This window comes from Octopus bimaculoides, chromosome 8 (assembly GCF_046866305.1).
Source record: "Octopus bimaculoides isolate indiv1 chromosome 8, ASM4686630v1, whole genome shotgun sequence".
NCBI classification, from domain to species: domain Eukaryota; kingdom Metazoa; phylum Mollusca; class Cephalopoda; order Octopoda; family Octopodidae; genus Octopus; species Octopus bimaculoides.
The window spans coordinates 47,430,604-47,452,573 of NC_142935.1; the positions used below are offsets into that span (position 1 = coordinate 47,430,604).

Here is a 21,970-nt window from a genome sequence, read left to right on the forward strand (position 1 = left end):
TATTTTCTAACCACATGTTTCTATATGTTTACTCAATGAAATCTGGTGAACATTAGTCTTCCGGATTTGTTGTCTGTGAACTCATGAGCATTCCAGCATGCATTCTCTGTCTCGCCAATATACAGTTCCTAGCAATTAGGGCATTTAATGCAGTAGATCAAAAATTCAGCTTTTCGGAGCCTTCTAAAATGTGTAAAAAGGAACAAGTCAGTCATTTAACTACAGTTGCCAAGCACTCATCTCAACTATCAATTAATACAGTTTCAAAACTGATGATTACAACAAACATATGAAAGTATTTACTGAACTTTATGAACATTACAAAATAATTTTTAATGTTTAACACTCTTCAACATTGTAAAAAACTTTTCAAAAATACAATAATAAAAAATGTGAAAATCATGCGCAACATATGTAATTCAACATATGTTTGTGTTACAGATAGAGTATATGCATATTATTGGCTTCAGAGAGTTTTATGACAAATATTCGACATAACGAGAGTCTAGATTGGGCCTCACTTATGTCTAGCTTTTTGAATGGTGGTTGTGGTAATCTCATCAAGTTATGGTATTCTTGTGGTTGCTCAGTATTTTACATTGTGAACATGTATAAGGTGATTGAATGTTATGTGGGTATCCATCAATTCTCCAAAATTTCTAGAAATTTAATGCCTTTATGAGCCACTGAGTAGTTCATAGTTTTTAGATGGCCTTTTGTGTTACAATTTAACTTTTGCTGATATAAGCATTCTAGCTATAGAAATTGGGAGATACATTGGTTTATTCATATATATAAAGTGTGATACAACATGCTTATGCTCTACAGGCAAAAGGAAGACAAGGTGAAAGGTAAGACTTAAAATACGGAAATTACAGATGTTTGGCTGAAAAGCCTCAGTGTTGACTGGGTTTTCCTCCTGATTATGCAAACACTTCCTTCAATCCCTTTGAAATCAATAAAAATAAAGCCAGCCATGTGTTAAGGTAGATTTAAATGCTGATACACTTACGTGACAAATTTATAACATTCCGTCAATATCTGAAATTGTTTTATATATCTCAGCATTCTTCTATTTTATAAAAAAAAAATAATGGCTATTTTAATCATTTTCTTTAAATGAATTTTAGGAAGTTTTTTTTTTATTTTGATTTAGCTATTGGTATAATTTTTTTCTGTCTCTTTCAATTGTTGGATTTTCATTATAAAATTTCGAAGTTTTTCATGCTTTTCATCTGTGTGTGATTATCTTCTTTTATTTAATTTTTTTTTCACACAGAGCTTTCTTTCATTGCCAACAAAAATGTTGAAATTATGTAAAAAAAAAAAAAAATATTGAGCACTAAAATTTTTATTCAATTTCCAATGTAAAAAAATTGTTTAACTGGTAAAATATTCAACTATATTTTCTGGTTCTGTTTTTGTTTTTTTAATAACCTAGACTGATAGAAATTAATGAAAGCATGTATCGTTAGACTTCTTTAGTTTCAGGCCAACCTTAACTGAACAGGTATTGGTATGATTTTCTTCTGTCTCTTTCAATTGTTGGATTTTCATTACAAAATTTCGAAGTTTTTCATGCTTCTCATCTGTGTGTGATTATCTTCTATCCACAACCGTATCATCATTTTAAATGTAACTTGAGCTATGTTTATCTCTTGTTTTTCCTGTTATAAGTGACATCTTATATTTATCAGCACTAATGCCTCACTGAACTCTATTGTGTATTTGATCTTGCAAAGTGGAATAAATCATTTCCAGGAAATCATTTGCTATCCTCTTGGTTCATTTCTATGTTTCTCTGTCTTTGAATTTGCTTGTGTCTTTGTTCATGACAATTTTACTCATTAATCTCCCCAGTGTTCTTTAAAATGTATTCATAGGGCAACAACCAAAATGTTTTCTTTTCTGTCAACAAAAAAAAAAAGACATAACAAAGAGAGGTGGTAACAATATTGCAGAAGAATAGTAAAATAAATCTAAAAAGAAAAATAAACATTCTTAATATTGGGAAAATATAATTGTGTTGTCAGCATAGCAAGCAATGGTAGCACTTTCATATTTCATAAATACAAGCAACAAGACTCAAAGCAAATAAAGTCAATCATGATATTCAATTGATACTGATCCTATCACTAGTAAAGAATAAAGAAAAGAGTTCCAGTTAAGATTTGGACACTGGCATACACTGGATGACCTAATATATGCTGGACAACAATTTAAGCAAAGGCAATGTTTCATTCCTGCTGACTGAATAAGAGGAAATAAGCAGGTTTATAATTACTGTACAAGGATAAGGCAGGGAGCTGGTAGAATCGTTACTATGCTGGGGAGAATGCTTGGTGGCAATTTGTACTGACTTTATGTTCTGAGTTCAAATGCTGTCAGGGCAAACCTCATCTGTCATCCTTAAATTAAGTACCATTTGAACACTGGGGTCAATGTAACTTGGCCTGAATATTCTACTGATGAATAACAACAATTGTTGTGAGTAAAATGAAAAAAAAGATAATTTTGAATGTTGTTAATTTTTCATCTAAGATATCAGCATCCTTAAATCATAGGATTAATTTGGGAATCTAACTACAAAAATGTGTCAAGTAAATTACCAATGTAAAACTTCCATGACTCAAACTTTATCTAAATTTGGAGCCACCTCTCACCCTAAAAAGGAACTACTGCTCTCCAACCAGTCTTCAAATGGATGTTTGTCTCACATCTTAAACACCTGTAGAAGATTGTTTACCTAGCTCCCTAAATGCCATTGTTAAAAATGTGTGTGTGTCAAGCTTTCTAAACCCAGTTTCTTAAATCATTAACAAAACAGATTTTGTCCTAATTTTAATTTAGGTTATTACCAGTGCAAATATGCTTGAGGCAAATACACATCACTGTTTAGCCCAGCCACCCACTAATTTGCCTAATTTAGAATACTGAACTCTGGGATCACCTGCTAAACCATTATCTATCTGAAGCAGAAAGTTCATCCACTTAATACATCCTAGCATCACAATTTGTATTTTTCTTCCTTTAAACTTGAGTCAAATATATTTACAGGATGTCTAATAGAATTTGAAACTACAGAGGAAAAAGGCCAATTTGGAACTGGGGAAGAAAATCTGTCTCTACATGGTTTCTCAGTTTGCTTGACATAGAAGTCAAATCTCCTCTCAAATTTCATCTTACTGTTTAAAAGGGAATGGAAAGATATTTTAGATAATATGGCTCTATTTATATTATACTTAAAAAAAAGAACTAAGCAAAAACGATGGGATGTCATTGCTGAAATGTTTAAGAACGTTGAATTAAGCAAAGTAGACAAATGACACACAGAACAAATGGAAAATAACTGTCCAAGCAACAAAAAAAAAAAAAAACCAAAACAAAAAAAAAAAGAACTAACAGATTCATAACTAACCCCAAAAATGTAATACAATAAAATGAAATATTAAGTTGTCACTGCATTGGTGAAATTTCCAGAATATATCTGCTATGGAGATTTATATATATACGGTTAAGTAGGTAGTTTATGTCAACTAGCTCTTGCTACAATAACGATCTTAGTATAACGACATTTTTTACTGTTAAATACATGAGTGAAGACCAGAATTTTCATTACTTTTTATGTTTCCTTTTTGGTCAGTCAATGGTACAGATACAGTCGTTGATACAGATTATGTTGTAAAAAAAAAAGAGAGTTTAACATGGGAAAATCTTTTCAATATGATTGGTAGAGAAAATTGATACCTGTCACTTGTAATATCTTCTTTATAATCTGATGCAATATAAGCATATATATATATATATATATATATATATATATATATATACACATATACATATGGTGAATGTCTACTCCTTAGGCAGAGTCTGACCACCTCTTGCACCTACACCTTAGATCTATCATGGCGTCTGTTGTGGCTTTTTAAACCCGAAAATGTATTGAAAAGACACCCACATAGATTGCATATCTGATTTGGACCACCAAGAGCTTCAGTTAAGTTTACATTTTTGTGGATCTTAAAATGTCTTTTGAGGTCTCCATACGGCATTGAAAGGTGTGAACCAACAGATATATAGGCAGAATAGTTGGTGGAGGTCTGTTTTTCATGGGTCGGCAAATGTAATTTGAGCTCAGCAAAAAAAGGTATAGTTTGTCACAAATTGTGCCCATAAAAGGTCACTGAGATTCATCTTCTTGATCACAACATTTTTCTTAAATATATACATATATATAGATGTACTCATGCACACACACACTCAAACACACACACACACACACACATATATATAGCAGGAGGAGGAGACCCCCTTCGGTCATGAATGATCATGGGATTGCACCTAAAAAGTTACCCTCCAAGGCACAAGTTTGGGCAAGGCTGTTATTGGGAGACAAGCAGTCACCCATGCATACCAGCCTCCCCTCTCCACACCACTAATGTTATCCAAAGGAAAGGCAAAGGCCAATACAGCTTGGCACCAGTGATGTCACAATTCATTTCTATAGCTGAGTTAACTGGAGCAATGTGAAATAAAGTGTCTTGCTCAAGAACACAGCATGCAGCTTGGTCTAGGAATCGAACTCACAACCTCATGATCGTAAGCTCGATGCTCTAACTACTGAGCCATGTGCCTTCACACACATATATATATATATATATACATATATATATATATGCATACATATATATATATCATATATGCACTAGCAATGCACCCTGACATTGCCCGGGTGTTATGACCTACAGCCACATTGTATTATTTGTTCCCTTCTTATGAGCAGGATTGGCACACGAGGAGTATGAAGCAAACAATTTTTCTTTATAAATATGTTCTTTGGTCATTTTCTGATGAACAATTCTGCAGTTTCCATCTACCAAATTCAGTCACAAATCTGTGGTTGGCCTAGGGCTATAGTAGAAAACACTCACCCAAGATATCATGCAGAGGGACTGAACGTGGAATCATGTGGTTGGGAAGCAAACTTCTCAACTATACAGTCATTCTTGCACCTAACATATGTGTGTATGTTTACATTTGTTGTTAAATTGAGTATTGTGTCCCACTATGTCTCAAAGTTAGCAGTTCATCAAGTAGAGATCTATAAGATAAATGCCAGAATGAAATACGTACTGAGGTCAGTATGATCAATTAAATGTTTGAAGGTGATACTCCATAAAAGCGTCAGTTGAAAGACTGAACCAGGTAAAATAATGTTTAATGACTTAATGGCTTCAAATTTAAGTTAATGGATTACTAACCACAAGATAATGAGTTCAAAAGTTTATATTGAACTTCCACTCTATATGACAACACTATATGTAAATCTCAGTTTGCTTGACTTCCAACAATTAACAATTGTAATTTGAAGTTGAATGGTTAGCAGTAAGAAAGATATCCAAATTTCTTTAAAAATTATTGTGCAAAATATTCTGAGAAAAAGTATTTTGTTCACCACAACAAAACACGCATGAACACATGAACACGTGCGTGCACACACACACGCACACACAGAAGTGTCTCTGTGATAACTTGAGCTGCTACAAATAGCAGCCAAATCTCTCTTAAAACATGTCCTTTCTTCAAAAGAAATACACAGATTTACAGTATTTCAGGAAGAATATATATATATATATATATATATATATATATATATATATATATTTATGATGGGTCTGCTACATCAAAGGCAACTCTGGACTAAACAAAACACACACAAACATACTTCACATTAAAAGATTATCTACAAAATAATACTAATAAAGCTAACAGTATATCTTCAAAGTTTCATTTCCAAGTAAAACTCCATGTATTTTTTAAATTTTCTCATTATTCTCTAAACATTTTTAGGCCTTAGCCAAAGACCTCAAAATTGTGCGACCCAACCTCGTTTTCGAGGTCATTTTTGTAGTAAAAATGATTTGGTAGCTGAAAGATTACTGAATCGTTTGAGACCTCATATGTCAAAATTGGTAAACTCAGTTTTCAAATCCATATGGAATGTGCACATGCGTGGACACACACACACACACACGCGCATGCATATGCACACCCACACACACACATACAAAAACTCTGTCATATATATAGATAAACAATGATACAAGAGTTAAGGTTCACTACAGCTGTTTGAGATCTTTTCTTTATTGATGAAGAAAACGATTATATCATGTAAAAAAAAAAAGTACTTTCTTCAGGTGAATTAGGAATAAAACTTAACATTTAGGAATTTTCACACAAATAGTACATAATGCGTATTAACCTTAACCAAGGTGGTAGGGCCAATACGCATTATGTGGAATTTGTATGAAAAATATTAACGGCTTGATTATAAAAAGGAATTCAACTCTATCCCCCATTCATGGCTGTTGAAGTATCTACATCTGGCAAAGATACCTACTACTTTAATTGCTGCTATAGAAAGAGACTCACAAAGACATGGACAACTATTCTTAGCCTTACAACTGAGAACAAAATAATTGTTTCTAACAGTATAGGCATTACAAAGGGAATATTCCAGGGAGATAGTCTTTCTGTACTTCTTTTCATTTTGGCACTGAAGCCATTATCATTCCATTCCTACTGCAAATGGTTAATGCCCGGATCTTCAACTGTCAGAAATATTAATGTAACTCATAGTTTCTTTCTAGATGACTTGAAGAATTAACAATGCCAAAAAACAACTGGAATTAATAAGAACATTTTCTGATTATATAGGTATGGAATTTGACCAAAAGAGATGTTCCTATTTGTGTTGTTGATATACATAATCAGTCCTTGTATTCACTCTATCTCTAAACATACCAAATCACATTTCTGTCAAGTGAATATGCTTTGCTGATGAGAACTAAAATCATTGAAATATGTCCTTTGCTTTCATTTATTGACCCTGAAAGGGTGAAAGGCAAAGTTGACCTTGGCGGAATTTGAACTCAGAACGTAAAGACAGATGAAATACCGCTAAGCATTTCGCCCAGCCTGCTAACATTTCTTATTTCTTTATTGCCCACAAGGGGCTAAACATAGAGGGGACAAACAAAGACAGACAAACGGATTAAGTCGATTACATCGACCCCAGTGCATAACTGGTACTTAATTTATCGACCCCGAAAGGATGAAAGGCAAAGTCAACCTCGGCGGAAGTTGAACTCAGAACATAATGGCAGACAAAATACCGCTAAGCATTTCACCCGGCATGCTACCGTTTCTGCCAGCTTGCCTCTTTTTATTTGAAACCAATATTAAACTAGCACAAGGTATTGAAGTGGAAGAATTCTTAAGCAGCATTTTGTCCTACTTTACATTTTGAGTTCAAATTCTGCCAAGGTCTACTTGGCATTTCACCTATTTGGAATTGATAAAATAAGTACCAGTTGAGTACTGAGGTTGATGTAATTGACTTACCTGCTCCCCCACAATTGCTGGTTGAGTGCTAATAATTGAAACCAACACCAAGTTAGCATATTGCAGCTATTTCTTTTTTTTGTAATTTGAATTAGATAAATTAATCACACTCTATGGTATGACTGGCACATTTGTGAACTAGCCACATTTGCCAGTATTGAAACAGTTATATTTGATATATTACTTTAAAATACAGCTTGCTGTTGGCATATTGTGGTAATTATTCAGCTAAGTGGGAAAAGGTGGTTTGTATGGGCAAGTATGTGAGAGCCCATTATGGTTTATGAATTTGTGGATATCATTTAAAAAATGCAGTAATTAAAATGCTAAATCATGCATAAATTGCATGCTATAATGTAACTGGTCCTATAAATGTAATTAGAAAGATTTATTAATTACACTTGTTTATGTGAATGCATTCAACATACTCATGATTTTTAAGTGGCATGTTCATAATGGTGGCATGTGCATAATAGATGCAGCATAGTCCATTGAACTTATGAATTGTGCTGTTGTTACAGTTGTAATGATGTAAATTCTATTTGGTTTCCTGCTGCCTATATCCATAACTAACTCTATGGTGGAACTGGCACTTGTTTGCTTTTTTGAAACTGAACCAACTTTCTGTTTTCAGTGTTAAGAAGTGAAATTTAGAAAAGTGAAACTTAAATTAAAAAACTTAAGTTTTACGCTTGAAGTTTTTTAATGTATGAGATATATCTAAAATGATGAAATATTTATTTGTCCCCCTCCAATTTAAAATAAATTAAAACAATATATTTAGAATGATATATGTATGCAAAATAAAATTGGTAAAATACCTATTCATTCCACCTTCATTTCAAAATTAATGAAAACTATATATTATATTAAAAATGATAAAATGGTGTATTCAAAATTATATATAAATAGAAAAAAATGGAGAAAGAAAAAGATATAACTGAAACAAGATATTATTAAAAATGATAAAATACTTATTCTTTAAATATATATGTATATAATAAAAAAAATAAAACATTTATTCGTATCCCACTCATCAAAGTAAATGCAAAATGATATGTATTAAAAATAATCTAATCATACATTTAAAATTATAAATATTAAAAAAAAATTAATAAAGTCTATACCATACAGACTATTGAAAACAAAGCAACTGTGATTTGTCTTTATGTAACTTAAATTCACCCAGCTACCCTACTACCATGCTGATATGCATCCCATTAATTGTTGCACCACTACAGAGTCCCCTTAGGGTCTGTAGTGACTTCACTATCTATATCAACAAAACTGGCTTGTTGATTAATTGTGCAATAGTTGTATCTTATCAAACAAATATTATAGTATACTTCTTAGACTATATAACGACACCTGGTAAAACATAATCTAGAATTATTAGCAATGAAGTAACTTCATTCCTTTGTCACACATCTAATAAAATTAAATTCTAAGACAACTTCTTTTGCATCATATTTTCAAAACAATACTTCTTGCAAAGACACTGTCATCTATCTCTATGATGAGTCTGGGTTCACCAAGTTGTATTAAGTTTTGCAGGGTCCATTGTGAAATGATTTTACACAGGTGACATTTCCTCTCAATTACAACTTCTGGAACCACTTCACACCAATTCAAAAGACCATTGATGAATGGCTTGCATCATTCCTCTAGCTATATAAAGGAAGCCAAATATTTGCTTAAACTTTACTCTGGAATTTTCAAAAAATTGTTCCCTTTCTGAACCACTTCATTAATATTTTTCTTCCTCTATCAATATTGTTTATTTAGAAAGATTTTATTATTAATGGACTGTTGTAAAAAATGTTTCCACCTTTTCTTCTGCAACTTTACATGAACACTTCCAAGTTCTAATTCTATGCATACCAGAGAATTGCAATTATTTCATTCCTTTTGCAATGGAAGGAAAAACATACTGAGAAATCCACGTTGCTTTTCTTTATATTCTCAACTTGAATTAAGAACTGTTGATGTTCTGTAGACATTTTATTTTTAGAACATTTAATTTTTAAAGAAATTTTTCTTGCTTTCTTTTGTAGCTGAGATTCATCCATTCCATTTCTAATGGATTGGAGAGAATTGGCTTCTGAGGGATCAATTGAGAGAAAGCGTTACTTTTGAAAATGAATGTAAGTGATGCAGGGAAAAAGTGGTTCTGCTGAATACAGCTGTGCCTTCCAGAACAATTGAATAAGGATTCAAGTTGATACCATCAACATGAATTAAAAATTGTCAAGTGCTTGAAAAATTTTTTCATGATTAGATTAAAAAAATATAACGACTGACAATTTGATGAACTTATGTCAACATTCTTAATATATGCTGTTTTCTTCTTTTTTCTAAGAAATTAAGACATATAATTTTAAATATATCATTTTGTCATTTTAACATATGTTGCTTTCATCAATTTTGAAGTAGAGAGAAATGAATAAGTTTTATTTTTTTTTAAATAACCCCTTTGTTGTAAAATTTCTGAGGAAATACATTGCCTTGGTCCCAATTATTTTGAAAATAATGAAGAATTTAGTAAAATAACTTTATCATTATTAAGCTGGTCTTTGGAACATAAATTAGCATGGAATTTTTATGGGATATACAGGAACTTTGTATCATAAAGCCAAGGCAATCTTGGGCAGGTTGTAATTAAAAGAGTTAAAAATATAATTAATCTGTTATATTTTAAAATGATAGAATAAATGCCATATTGCTCTTAATATACATCATTTTATATATGCATTCTTCTTCTCAAAAAGTTACATGCAAAGTGAATAATTGATACCAACTGAATTGAAAATTGTCCAATAAAGTATGGTTTTTCTATGAATTTGAAAGCCTCCTCTGCCAAAAAAGGAAAATAAACAAATTTTGGAAGAGAATAGTTTTAGAAATGTATCTTAAAAAAGGAAGAAACAGTTGAGATTGACAACAAAAAACTGCTTTGTTTCATTGCAAAGTTTGCAGGTGTGGCACATGGGATAAAACGTTTACTACCCAACCGCATGGATCTGGGTTCAGTCCCATTGTGTGACACCTTGAGCAAATCTTTTCTATTATAGTATGAGGATGACTAAAGCCTTGTGAGTGGATTTGGTAAACAAACTTAAAGAAGCCCATTAAGTGTGTGTATGTGTGTCTATCTGTGTTTATCCTCCCCACTCCCACTTGCCAACCAGTGTTGTTAGGTTTACACCCCTATAATTTTCAGTTTGGCAAATGAGGCTGATGGAATAAGTGCTAGACCTAAAAGATGAATACTGGGGTCGATTCATCTGGTGAAAATTCTTCAAGGTGATGCTCCAGCATGGCTGCAGTCTAATGACTAAAACAAGTAAAAGAAATTTTAAAAAAATATAAAGAAATATGACATAAATGCAAAATACTCTAGTTCTTCTCTCTTACCTTTTCTTTTACTTGTTTCAGTCATTGAACTGTGGCCATGATGGGGCACTGACCAACTGACCCCCCAGTACATATTTTTTTTATAAGTATTGGTATTTATTCTGTTGGTCTCTTTTACCAAACCACTAAGTTACAAGAATATAAACAAATCAACACCAGTTGTCAAGCAGTGGTGGGTGACAAACAAACCAACAAAAATACACACACACATACACATACGCACACACACACACACACACGCACATGCATACACACATACACACACTCATGCATGCACACATATGCAACAGGCTTCTTTCAGTTTCCTTTCACAAAATCCACTCAGAATGCTTTGGTTCGCCCAAGATTATAGTAGAAGACATGCCTAAGGTGGCATACAATGGGGCTGAACACAGAACCATGTGGTTGGGAATGAAGCTTCTTACCACACAGCCACACCTGGGTCTATGTTTATAAATATGAAGTAAAAAAAAAAAGGCCTTGTGAAACCAATGTCATTGCTTCAATATATTAAACCTAAATGCAACAAACCTGTTAGGCTTGAAGGAAACCTTTGCCATGTTTATGAGCTGCCATAACACAATAATAAATAGTGATTATTTAGGTGATTTATGCAAAAAGAATATTAATGATGGTAAAATGAGTTCTAAATTAAAAATGCACCATACAAAGTATTTAGAAGTGATAAAAAATGTGATCAGTGTTCATTTTGAGAATGACTTAATTAGTGACATAGAAGATTGAAATTCTTTTGTTTATTACTGAATGAGTGAAATGATATTACTGTTGGGAAAATGTCTGGGATGGCTTTAATATATATTTTTGCAAAAAAAAAAACATATAATACAAATGTCTTTACTTTGTCCACCAAAGTTACATCTTCATGATCATCATGATAATCATCATCGTCATCATCATTTAATGTCCACTCTCCATGCTTTCCGTGCTGAGATGGGTTGGACAGTTTGACAGGGAGCTGTCCAGCTGGGAGCTGTCTAGGTTTCAATTGTCTGTTGTGGCACAGTTTCTACAGTTGGATGCCCTTCTTAATGCCAATCACTAAACAGAGTGTGCCAGGTGCTTTTTACATGCCACCAGTGTGGGTGCATTTATGCAGTACTGGCATGGGTGCATTTTATGTGGTACTGGCATCTGTAAAAGTACAAGCTTGTATGTGTGGAAGACAGCGATTTTACTTAGTTTCACACATCTTATCAAAATACAGCAAATCACAAAATGTAATTTTGACAGCATTGAGAATGCTTAAAAATCTGAATTAATAAGAAAAAAATAAACATAAAGAATCTTAGAGTTCTTAATACTAATAAAGTTAGTGTTATGGGTGGAACTAACAATTGTGTACATTAATAGGTACAAGCTAAAATTTCTTCCCTTATTTAGTTCAATATGTATACCATATTCTTCAGCTAGCTATGTTAAGTTTCTGTTAATTGCTTATCAAAAGACTTTTTAAAAGCCCATACTAAGTAATTAATAATGAAGAAAACCCACTAAACTCTGGTTATCTATTGAATCAACTGTAGGAAAATTAATAAGCCCATAGCTTGAGAAATATTGTAAAGTGCTATATTGTTGAAAATTTATGGAATATATTCATAGAAAAATAACTTGGCGTATTTGTTATGCTTAATATTCAAATATTAATACTGTACGATTTGACATGTAAATAAAACTTATGCAGGAGTGGCTGTGTGGTAAGTAACTTGCTTACCAACCACATGGTTCCGGGTTCAGTCCCACTGTGTGGCACATTTGGCAAGTGTTTTCTACTATAGCCTCGGGCCGACCAAAACCTTGTCAGTGGATTTGGTAGATGGAAACTGAAAGAAGCCCGTCGTATATATGTATATATATATACATATATATGTATGTGTGTTTGTGTTTGTCCCCCCAACATCGCTTGACAACCGATGCTGGTGTGTTTACGTCCCCGTAACTTAGCGGTTCGGCAAAAAGAGACGGATAGAATAAGTCCTGGGGTCGATTAGCTCAACTAAATGCGGTGCTCCAGCATGGCCACAGTCAAATGACTGAAACAAGTAAAAGAGTAAAAGAGTAAATGAAGACTATTAATAAATAAAAGTTATTAAATGATTATTAAAAGGTAATATTTTGTGAGAACCTCTGTAGTTAATAAACTTCCTTGTAATATTCGTTTCAAATTTTGGCACACAGCTAAGAATTTTTGGGGAGAGAGGGTTAAATCAATTACAACAGCCCCAGTGTTCAACTAATAACTATTTTATCGATCCTAAAAGGATGAAAGGCAAAGTCAACCTCGGTAGAGTTTAAACTCAGAAAGTAAAGACGAGCAAGATGTCATCAAACATTTTGTCTAGCATGCTAATGATTCAAACAGCTTGCAGCCCTATCGTCTGTGTAATATTGATTTCAAATTTTGGCACAAGGCCAGCAACTGTGAGGGGTGGGGGCGAGTCAATTACATCAACTTCAATACTCAACTGCTACTTGTTTGATCAACCACAAAAGGACGAGAGACAAAGATGGTTGCAGCAGTATTTGAACTTAGAATGTAAAGATGGACGAAATGCCACTAAGCATTTTACCCAGTGGGCTAACGATTCTGCCAGCTTCCCACCTTAAACTTCCTTGTAATACTGAAGAATATTTAGGTCCTGAGCTCTATTTCGGTTGTAGATTTGAAAGTAAAACAATTGACAAGTGAGTATAAGAAAGTGAACAATTTATTTTATACTTATTCAAACAACCCAAATAAAGATTACCAGAAAGTGTGGAAATTCTAAGAAATGTATACTTTTGCATACTTTTCTCTGTTAGAAATGTTCTTTAACCAGTCAAAGAATAAAGCTCAGTTTTCAAACTGATGGAATATTTGAGGACATCAAAAGAATCCATATCTATTGCTGAATATCAATTTCAAATAATCCATTTGTTGCACTAGACCAATAAAACTAATACTATCCTTTTTTTTTTTTTTTAGAGAGAAGTTTATCAATATAATGATGTGTCTGAATACAGTTTCTTTATAGACCTTACAGACTGTTCTATTTCAACGTTTATACTTCCTCACTCCAATGCAGAAGTTGAAAGAATGTTTAGTTGTATAAATAATACAAACTCAAAATAAAGATATAAAATAGAACTGGAACTTCTCAATGCTATTTTATGTATAAAGTTTGCTTTATAAGTCTCAATAAAAGTTGCTGGAGTTATGAACTCAGGCAAAACTTTACAGTCATAGTGGAAGAATGTCAGCTTAGAGTAATACAGATTCAGATATAGACCTAGGAACCCCAAATATTTGTGAGTTAATCTGTCGCAGTTATTGACGAAGAATAATGTTCAGCAATGCAGAAAGTTAAACATGATATGGTAACCCATTTTTAAAATTAAAAATAATATTATTTTCTTTTCAAAAGGACATATATTTTATTCTTTAAAAAACTGTGATGTCATAGCTATTATTTTCAGTAAACTGGGTATACTTTTGGTTTCATTTAGCTATTCAGTGTGTTTCAATTAACTAAGAGCAAAAGGAACTACAAGGAAACGCAAAAACCAAACAAGAAAAAAAATCAAGAAAAATGGCACACTTCTTCAATTAAACATACCAAAGAAACACGTTATGTAACAAACCTGTCTTCAACATAACGACAATAAATTCTATACCAGAAACAAGATTCCCAATGCTCAACTGATACTTATTTTATCGATTCTGAAAAGAATGAAAGATAAAGTTGATCTCATCAGATTTTGAAATCAGAATGTAAAGATAGATGAAATGCTGCTAAGCATTTTGTCCATCATGCTAATGGTTCTTATTTCTTTATTGCCCACAAGGGGCTAAACATAGAGGGTACAAACAAAGACAGACAAAGGGATTAAGTCAATTACATCGATCCCAGTGTGTAACTGGTACTTAATTTATCGACCCCGAAAGGATGAAAGGCAACGTCGACCATGGCAGAATTTGAACTCAGAATGTAATGGCAGACGAAATACCGCTAAGCATTTCACCCGGCGTGCTTACAATTCTGCCAGCTCGCCGCCTTGATTCTGGTGATGATTCTGCCAGCTTACTGCCTTTGATGAATTTAACTGTAATTACTGACATTGGTACAAGACCACACAGATTTGAATGAGATGTGCTGGTAATTAAATTAACTTTCATATTTGACTGGAACTGATTCTAATTTACTAGATACAGTGTTAGACAAATGGTGAAGAAATTTGCTTTGTAATTATTTGGGCTTAGATTTGATACCCTTGCATAATGTCTTGTGCAAATGTTTTTTTACAATAGCTTCGGGTTGAATCAAAACTAGTGAGTTGGATTGGGTAGATAGAAACTGTGTAGAAGACCATCAAATGGCCTGTGTCTGCAATTCAAAGTAGCAACCTTGTCACTTATTGTCACATTGATTCAGACTGAGAATTACACTATGGACGTACAAATGACCATGGATTCCTCTGCACTTCACTCAATGAGAAGCCCTTTCAGTTGATTGAATAACTGAATGCACATTGCTGAAATTGGAGGAGAAACCATTATCATTATTGATCACAGAATGGTGAAATTTACTTATATCAACTTTTAGCAATCATTCTGCCAGGCACTTAGTCCCTGCTTTTGTCAATGCATGGTATTACAAATTAAGAGCTATGCCTGAAATAAACTCTTCACACATTTTTATCCAGCAGAGATGAAAGAGTCATTGTTTTCTCTTGCTCCTCATCATATTAACTTAAAAATTTGTTTGATGAAATCATCATCATCATCATCATCATCATGAGCAGCAGCAGCAGCACCACCACCACCATCATGACCATGATTATGATCATCATCATCATCATTATTATTGGACAGAATTTGTGTTCTAGTGGTGAGTGGATGCTCTTTAACCATAACGCTACATTTAGATAATTGACTCGTCATGGTTTTATTAATAAAACCTTTGATTGTGTTCTGGAAAATGTTGGTTTGTTTACATATAGTTTTATTATGTCGTTTCCCTTGTTCTCTCAATCAACATTGTTAACATTATAGATATTATCACTGATGAAGTCATCAATAATTTTAAATGTATATTTTCTCTTTACATTTCCAATATATTCGGTTACAACATTTTTACGTTATTTTCAAATCCTTGTTTGTTCTCGTTATTTAGACCAACATTAGCCTTGATTAAGTTGACATACAAACTATGAGGAAAGAAGTTCCAGTCATAGACGTGTTTCCTTTTTTTTTTTCTTTTTAATTTTTTCCTTTCCAGAAAGTGTAGCACTAGTTTATTTAATGTGCCTTTCTATTTCTAAAAGTGGCTGTGTCTGATTTGTCTGGTACAAGAAACCAGTACAAGAAATTGTTTACAGTTTCCATTGTGGATTTGCAATTTAATATTCATCATCATCATCATGTAGCATCCATTTTCCATGCTAGCATAGGTTAGATGGTTTGACTGGAACTGGTAAACTGGAGAGCTGTACCAGGTTCCAGTCTGATTTTGGCTTGGTTTCTACAGCTGGATGCCCTTCCTAATGCCAACCACCCCAAGAGTGTAGTAAGTACCTTTTATGTGCGTAACCAGCATGGGTAACTTTTAAGTGTCACTGGCCACGACTATGCTTTCACTTGACCTGATGTGTCTTCTGAAGCAAATTGCCAAAGGTATTGATCACTTGTCATTGCCTCTGTGAGACCCAACATTCAAAGATCATGTTTCCCCACTTTGTCCTACGTCTTCTTGAGTCTACCTCTTCCACAGGTTCTTTCCACAGTTAGAGATTGGCACTTCTTTAATATTATCTTAAACATTCTGAACTTATTTTGGAATTTATAGGCCTTGGTGTAGGAAGTAGTTTGCTTTCTAGCCACATGGTTCCAGGTTTGGTCTCATTATGCGGCACCTTGGGCAAACGTCTTCTGTACAGCCATGAATTGATCAAAGGCTTGTGTGTGGATTTGGTTGACAGGATCTGAAAGAAGCCGCGTGTGTGTGTGTGTGTGTGTGTGTGTGTGTGTGTGTGTGTGTGTGTGTGTGTGTGTGTGTGTGTGTGTGTGTGTGTGTGTGTGTGTGTGTGTGTGTGTGTGTGTGTGTGTGTGTGTGTGTGTGTGTGTGTGTGTGTGTGTGTCTCTCTCTCTCTCTCTCTCTCTGCTTGTCCTTCACCACAGCTCCCCAACTGGTATTGCTGTGTTTACGCCGCCATAGCCTTACAACTGAAGCAAGTAAAAGATAAAAGATGTTACAACAGAAGTTATTCTTCTAGGTATGTTTCCTTTTTATGTCAAGGTACCATTATATAATTATTTTGGTTTGGCTCAGGATCGGTCTTATTCCTGGTAGGGTTCATGTAGGTAACGGCTACTACCTGTAATCTTAGGCATCCACAAGTTTTCAGCAGTCTTTCAAGCGCTTAGAACCCTCCTGATAATCCTTGCTGTCCCTAAGAGACAAATTTTCTGTAGGACCTCTACCAGGTATTCTATTTCAGTCTCCTTTGCTTCTTGTTCCCAATGCACCAACTAATATAGGCATGGCCTTTACTGTTCACGTGCTATATGATTGCGATTATTATTATCATTGCCTTTGCACAGCTTCTAATGGTGGAGATGTACTATGGTGTCAGCTGTTTACTACTAGTGAACTAAGATAACATCTCTTATTTTTTGAGCACCTTGTAGAGTATTCTAGTAGTTCCAAGCAGTGCTGTTTTCTGCAAGCACTCCACCCTTATTTGTTTCACGTACTTCTCTAGATTTTTACTCAGTGTTCTCAGGGCTCTGACAATTATTGGTACTACTGCTACCTTTTTCCTTGACCACAACTGCTTAACTTCCCAAGCTAACCTGTCATATTTCTCGACTTTTCTTTCTTCCTTATCGCACACTTTGTTGTCAGCTGGGCATGCTATATCTATGATCCAGCATAGTTTGTTTTCTTTCTCAGTTAAGACTATGTCTGGCTTCCTATTCTCTATCTCATGGTCGCACTGAATCATAAAACCCCATAGGAGCTTTGCATTTTTATTTTCGATGATGCCTTCAGGTGTGGTCATACTAATTTTTTGTTCTGTCAAGTCCATACTTGTTGCAAAGTGTCCAATGGACAAGCCTGGCTATATTGATGTGGCATCTCTTATATAATAATAATAATAATAATAATGATGAAAGGAAACATGTGGAGCCTCCCATGGACTGATTAATGATACATCTAGTGATGGTGTCACAATAAAAACACTGGTAATTGCGCAACCTCATAATCGCTACCTCATATGAGTGACAATGAAAAAACAAAATATTGTGAATAATGGTAGTACTGAAACTGAAGCCAATGATGGTGACAGTGTTGCATCCGGCAAACTCAGAGATTCTAGTCCAGCCTAGCGATATCCAGAAAGGGGTCACCACACACGGTGTAGATGGAGCAAGCAAAGTAATGATGTGATTATTATTATTATTATTATTATTATTATCATTATCATCATCGCTTTATCACAGGTTTTGTTGGAGCTCCTGGAGTCTTGCATGCATAGCAGGCTTACTACCTGAAGCCTATTCGTTCTTTTCAGCTATCTAATACTTCCCTCATTATTCTGGCTGTGCCTAAGTGGAAAACCTTTTCGTTATTATAATAATAATAATAATAATAATAATAATAATAATAATAATAATTATTATTATTGTTATTATTATTATTATTAAAGTGGTGAGCTGTCAGAATTGTTAGCATGCTGGACAAAATGATTAGATTCAGTCTATATGTTCTGAGTTAAAAATTCTGCTGAGGTCGACTTTGCCCTTCATCCTTTCAGGATCGATAAATTAAGTACCAGTTGAGTACTGGGGTCGATGTAATCGGCTATCATCCTTCCCCAAACTTCAGACCTTGTGCCAATAAGAGAAAGGATTATTATTATTATTGCTAAGGCAGCAAGCTAGCAGAATGACACTGGACAAAATGCTTAGCAGCGTTTCTTCCAACATTACATTCTGAATTCAAATTTTGCCAAGGTGAACTTTGCCTTTCATCCTTTCAGGGTCATTAAAAAAAGTACCAGTTAAGCTCTGGGGTTGATAGAATTGAGTGACCATTTCCCTCAAAATTTCAGACATGTACCTATAGTAGAAAAATCATTGTTGTTGCTACTGTTGTTGTTGTTGTTGTTGTTGTTATTATCATCATTGCCATTTGTGTTTCCTTACATGATTCTTTACACAGTTTAACTACTGATATGGGAATATCAACTAGTTTTTAATATGTCTATATGAGGCTGTACATCATCAGAAGGAAATGTGTTAAGAAGCAACAGATATTACTATGACCAATACAGCAATAACAATTTTTTCAAGATTGATATGTCTTCCATATGGAATTAAAAGAGTCAATGCTATTTTTCAAAGAGCAACTGTACAGTTTGTTGGAAATAACATAGGAAATATTATTGTTTATCAAGATGATGCATGTATTGGTGATAAAACTGTTGAAAACTTACATTTCAAAGCAGATAAAAATCAGAAAAAGTTTTCTGTTATCAGGCATGATGATCAATTGAGCTAAATTTCTGTTAGACACTGATGAATTATCTTTTTTGGAATATAGGCTGACAAAAGTAGATATTTCATGAAGTTACTATGTGGCTGTGAGAATTATGAATCTAAAACCACCAAAGGACAAGAAGCAATTAGAATCTTTTCTTGAACTTGTTAAATTCTATGAAAGATTTATTGATCATTATTCAGCCCACTTATCACTGCTTGCATCACTTCCTAAATGTAGTATCCCATTTTTGTGGGGAAATTTGACAACAAAACGCATTTGAGCATATAAAGGAGATGTCAAAGCCTGTGTTCTAGATTTATAACACCACAAATGAAGTTATCTTAACAATTGATGTTACAGAAAAGAGCTATAATAGAAATACTTTCACTAGATGGCCATCTTGTATAATATTTATCAAGAGCATTAACTGAAGTTGAAAGATGAGACTCAAGCATTGATAGAGAAACCTTAGTAACTGTATGATATACACAAAGAACATGTGTATTTTCTGCTTGACTGAAAATTTAAATTAATCTCAGATCACTGATCATTAGAATTAGTTTTTACAATAATTGTGGCTTAACAAAAGTAACACTTACCTCTATTTTAAGCTGGGCCTTACAGATGACAGCCTTTGATTATAAAACTTAATTAGGTAAAGGGATCATATATACCACATGGTGATGCATTGTTAGGGCTGGAATTTATTAATAATTTTGATTTCGATAAACATGGTCATGATGATAATTTTTTCTCATCTATCTTGAAGAAATGAATAATTCAAAACATGAAAATATAAAACAAGAGAAAAACAATGCTAACATTTCATATGATATATAAAAAAAGGAATTTTAATAAAATCGAAAGAATTGTTTTATTGTTGAAAGGCTATTTCAGTAATTGAAAAATAAGTTATTAATTGATGTTGGTAACCTGTGTAATAGGTGATTTTTCTGGCACCTTGATTGAGAATCTTAATAATATAATCTGTGCAGTATGATGTACACCGTGGCTCCACTGAGGCCCCTCCTCCTCCTCTGCTCATCATCTAACATCCAGGATCCATGCTGGCATGTGCTGGATAGTTTGAACGGAATTAATGTGTCCAAGGATTGCATCAAGTTTCAATGTCTGCTTTGATATGGTTTTTACAGCTAGCTACTCTTCCAAATCCCAACCACTTTACAGTATGGATTGGGTGCTTAAAGCTCAATAGAAACAAACAAAAATTGGTTGAAATTAGAAACATTGCACCCAGGTTATACTGAAGATGTGGAATGATGCTTAAGAATATATTCAACTTATGCTAGAAAAAAACTAAAATGGCCTCATAAAGTGCACACACAATCTAAAGAAATTAAAGTAAGGTTAATTACCATGCAGCTGATGTAAAATTAAAAGTCATACCGACTTATAAGGGTCAGTTTCCTGGTCTCTATGGTATATAAATTCCCCACCTGGATAGGATGCTAGTTCATCACAGGATTACTCATTTTTGCCAGCTGAGTGGACTGCAGCAACGTGAAATCTAGAACACAATGTGTCACCTGGTCCAGGAAGTGAAACCACAATCTTACAATCATGAGTCCAACACTCTAACCACTAAGCCATGTGCCTCCACCATATAGATGATGCTTATGTCAACAATCTAAGACTGTTCTTCATACACATTTCAGGACAATCTGGCTGGGCTGAAGTAATGGGAATGAAGAATAAAGAAGGATAACAGTTAGGTATTAAGAACTGTTTACTTGAAAAGATGTCCCAGAATGGTTTATCTGATAATGTTTGAGAATCTCAGGATAATGGCTTGTGTACATGGCTTGATAGCATGAGTGCTAACAAGTGTTAGATGGTGCAAATACTGACAGCGAACAAAACATAGAATCAGTCCTTCAAGTTTTGAAAGATATCCTAAATTTTATGAATAAATCTGTGATTTGACAATCAATTTAAGGACAAATATTGCAAATGGTCTTAAATACATTTCTTGAACAACAAACACATTTAAACAGTAATTTATTTTTGGACGATGTGATTATCATTATTATGCTTATATCATTCCATACATTAGGGCAGCAAGCTGGCAGAATTGTTAGCACACTGAGAAAAATGCTTAGCGGTATTTCATCTGCTGTTATGTTCTGAGTTTAAATTCCACCGAGGTCGACTTTGCCTTTCATCCCTTCAGGGTCGATTAAATAAGTACCAGTTAAGCACTGGGGTCGATGTAATCAACTTAATCCCTTTGTATGTCATTGTTTGAACCCTCTATGTTTAGCCCCCTGTGGGCAATAAAGAAATAAGAATCATTACATACATTTTTTTTTCTTTTGCATGCCTGCCATTAGGATGATTTTGATAAACCACTTTGGCAATCTAGTTGGACAAAACATCAATGAGAGAATGGATCATGTGTGATTGCATATGTATTTGGATAAACAGAGAACAATCATCACAGCTTGTTTTGCAGACTTAATGGTCGTAGGTTACTAATGCTTGCAGCGCAGAAGTCAACGGCATAATAAAACACATGCTGCTAAAACTAAAGGTTTCCATCCTCCTGAGGCCAGTGGACTTTAATCATGGTGACAGATGCACGCCAAATA

General features: G+C 33.9%; 1 long non-coding RNA gene across 1 annotated transcript in view; it reads right to left on the reverse strand.

Moving 5' to 3' along the window:
- Nucleotides 1–292: 292 nt before the first annotated feature.
- The window catches only part of LOC128248571 (uncharacterized), a 21,984-nt gene continuing 306 nt past the window's right edge, over nt 293–21,970 (reverse strand). The window contains exons 1-2 of the long non-coding RNA XR_008264749.2: nt 19,961–21,970; nt 293–1,908 (exon numbers count right to left, since the gene is read on the reverse strand). The exon at nt 19,961–21,970 is cut by the window's right edge and continues 306 nt beyond it. This is a non-coding gene — a long non-coding RNA (uncharacterized LOC128248571). The remainder of the gene's footprint in view (nt 1,909–19,960) is intronic.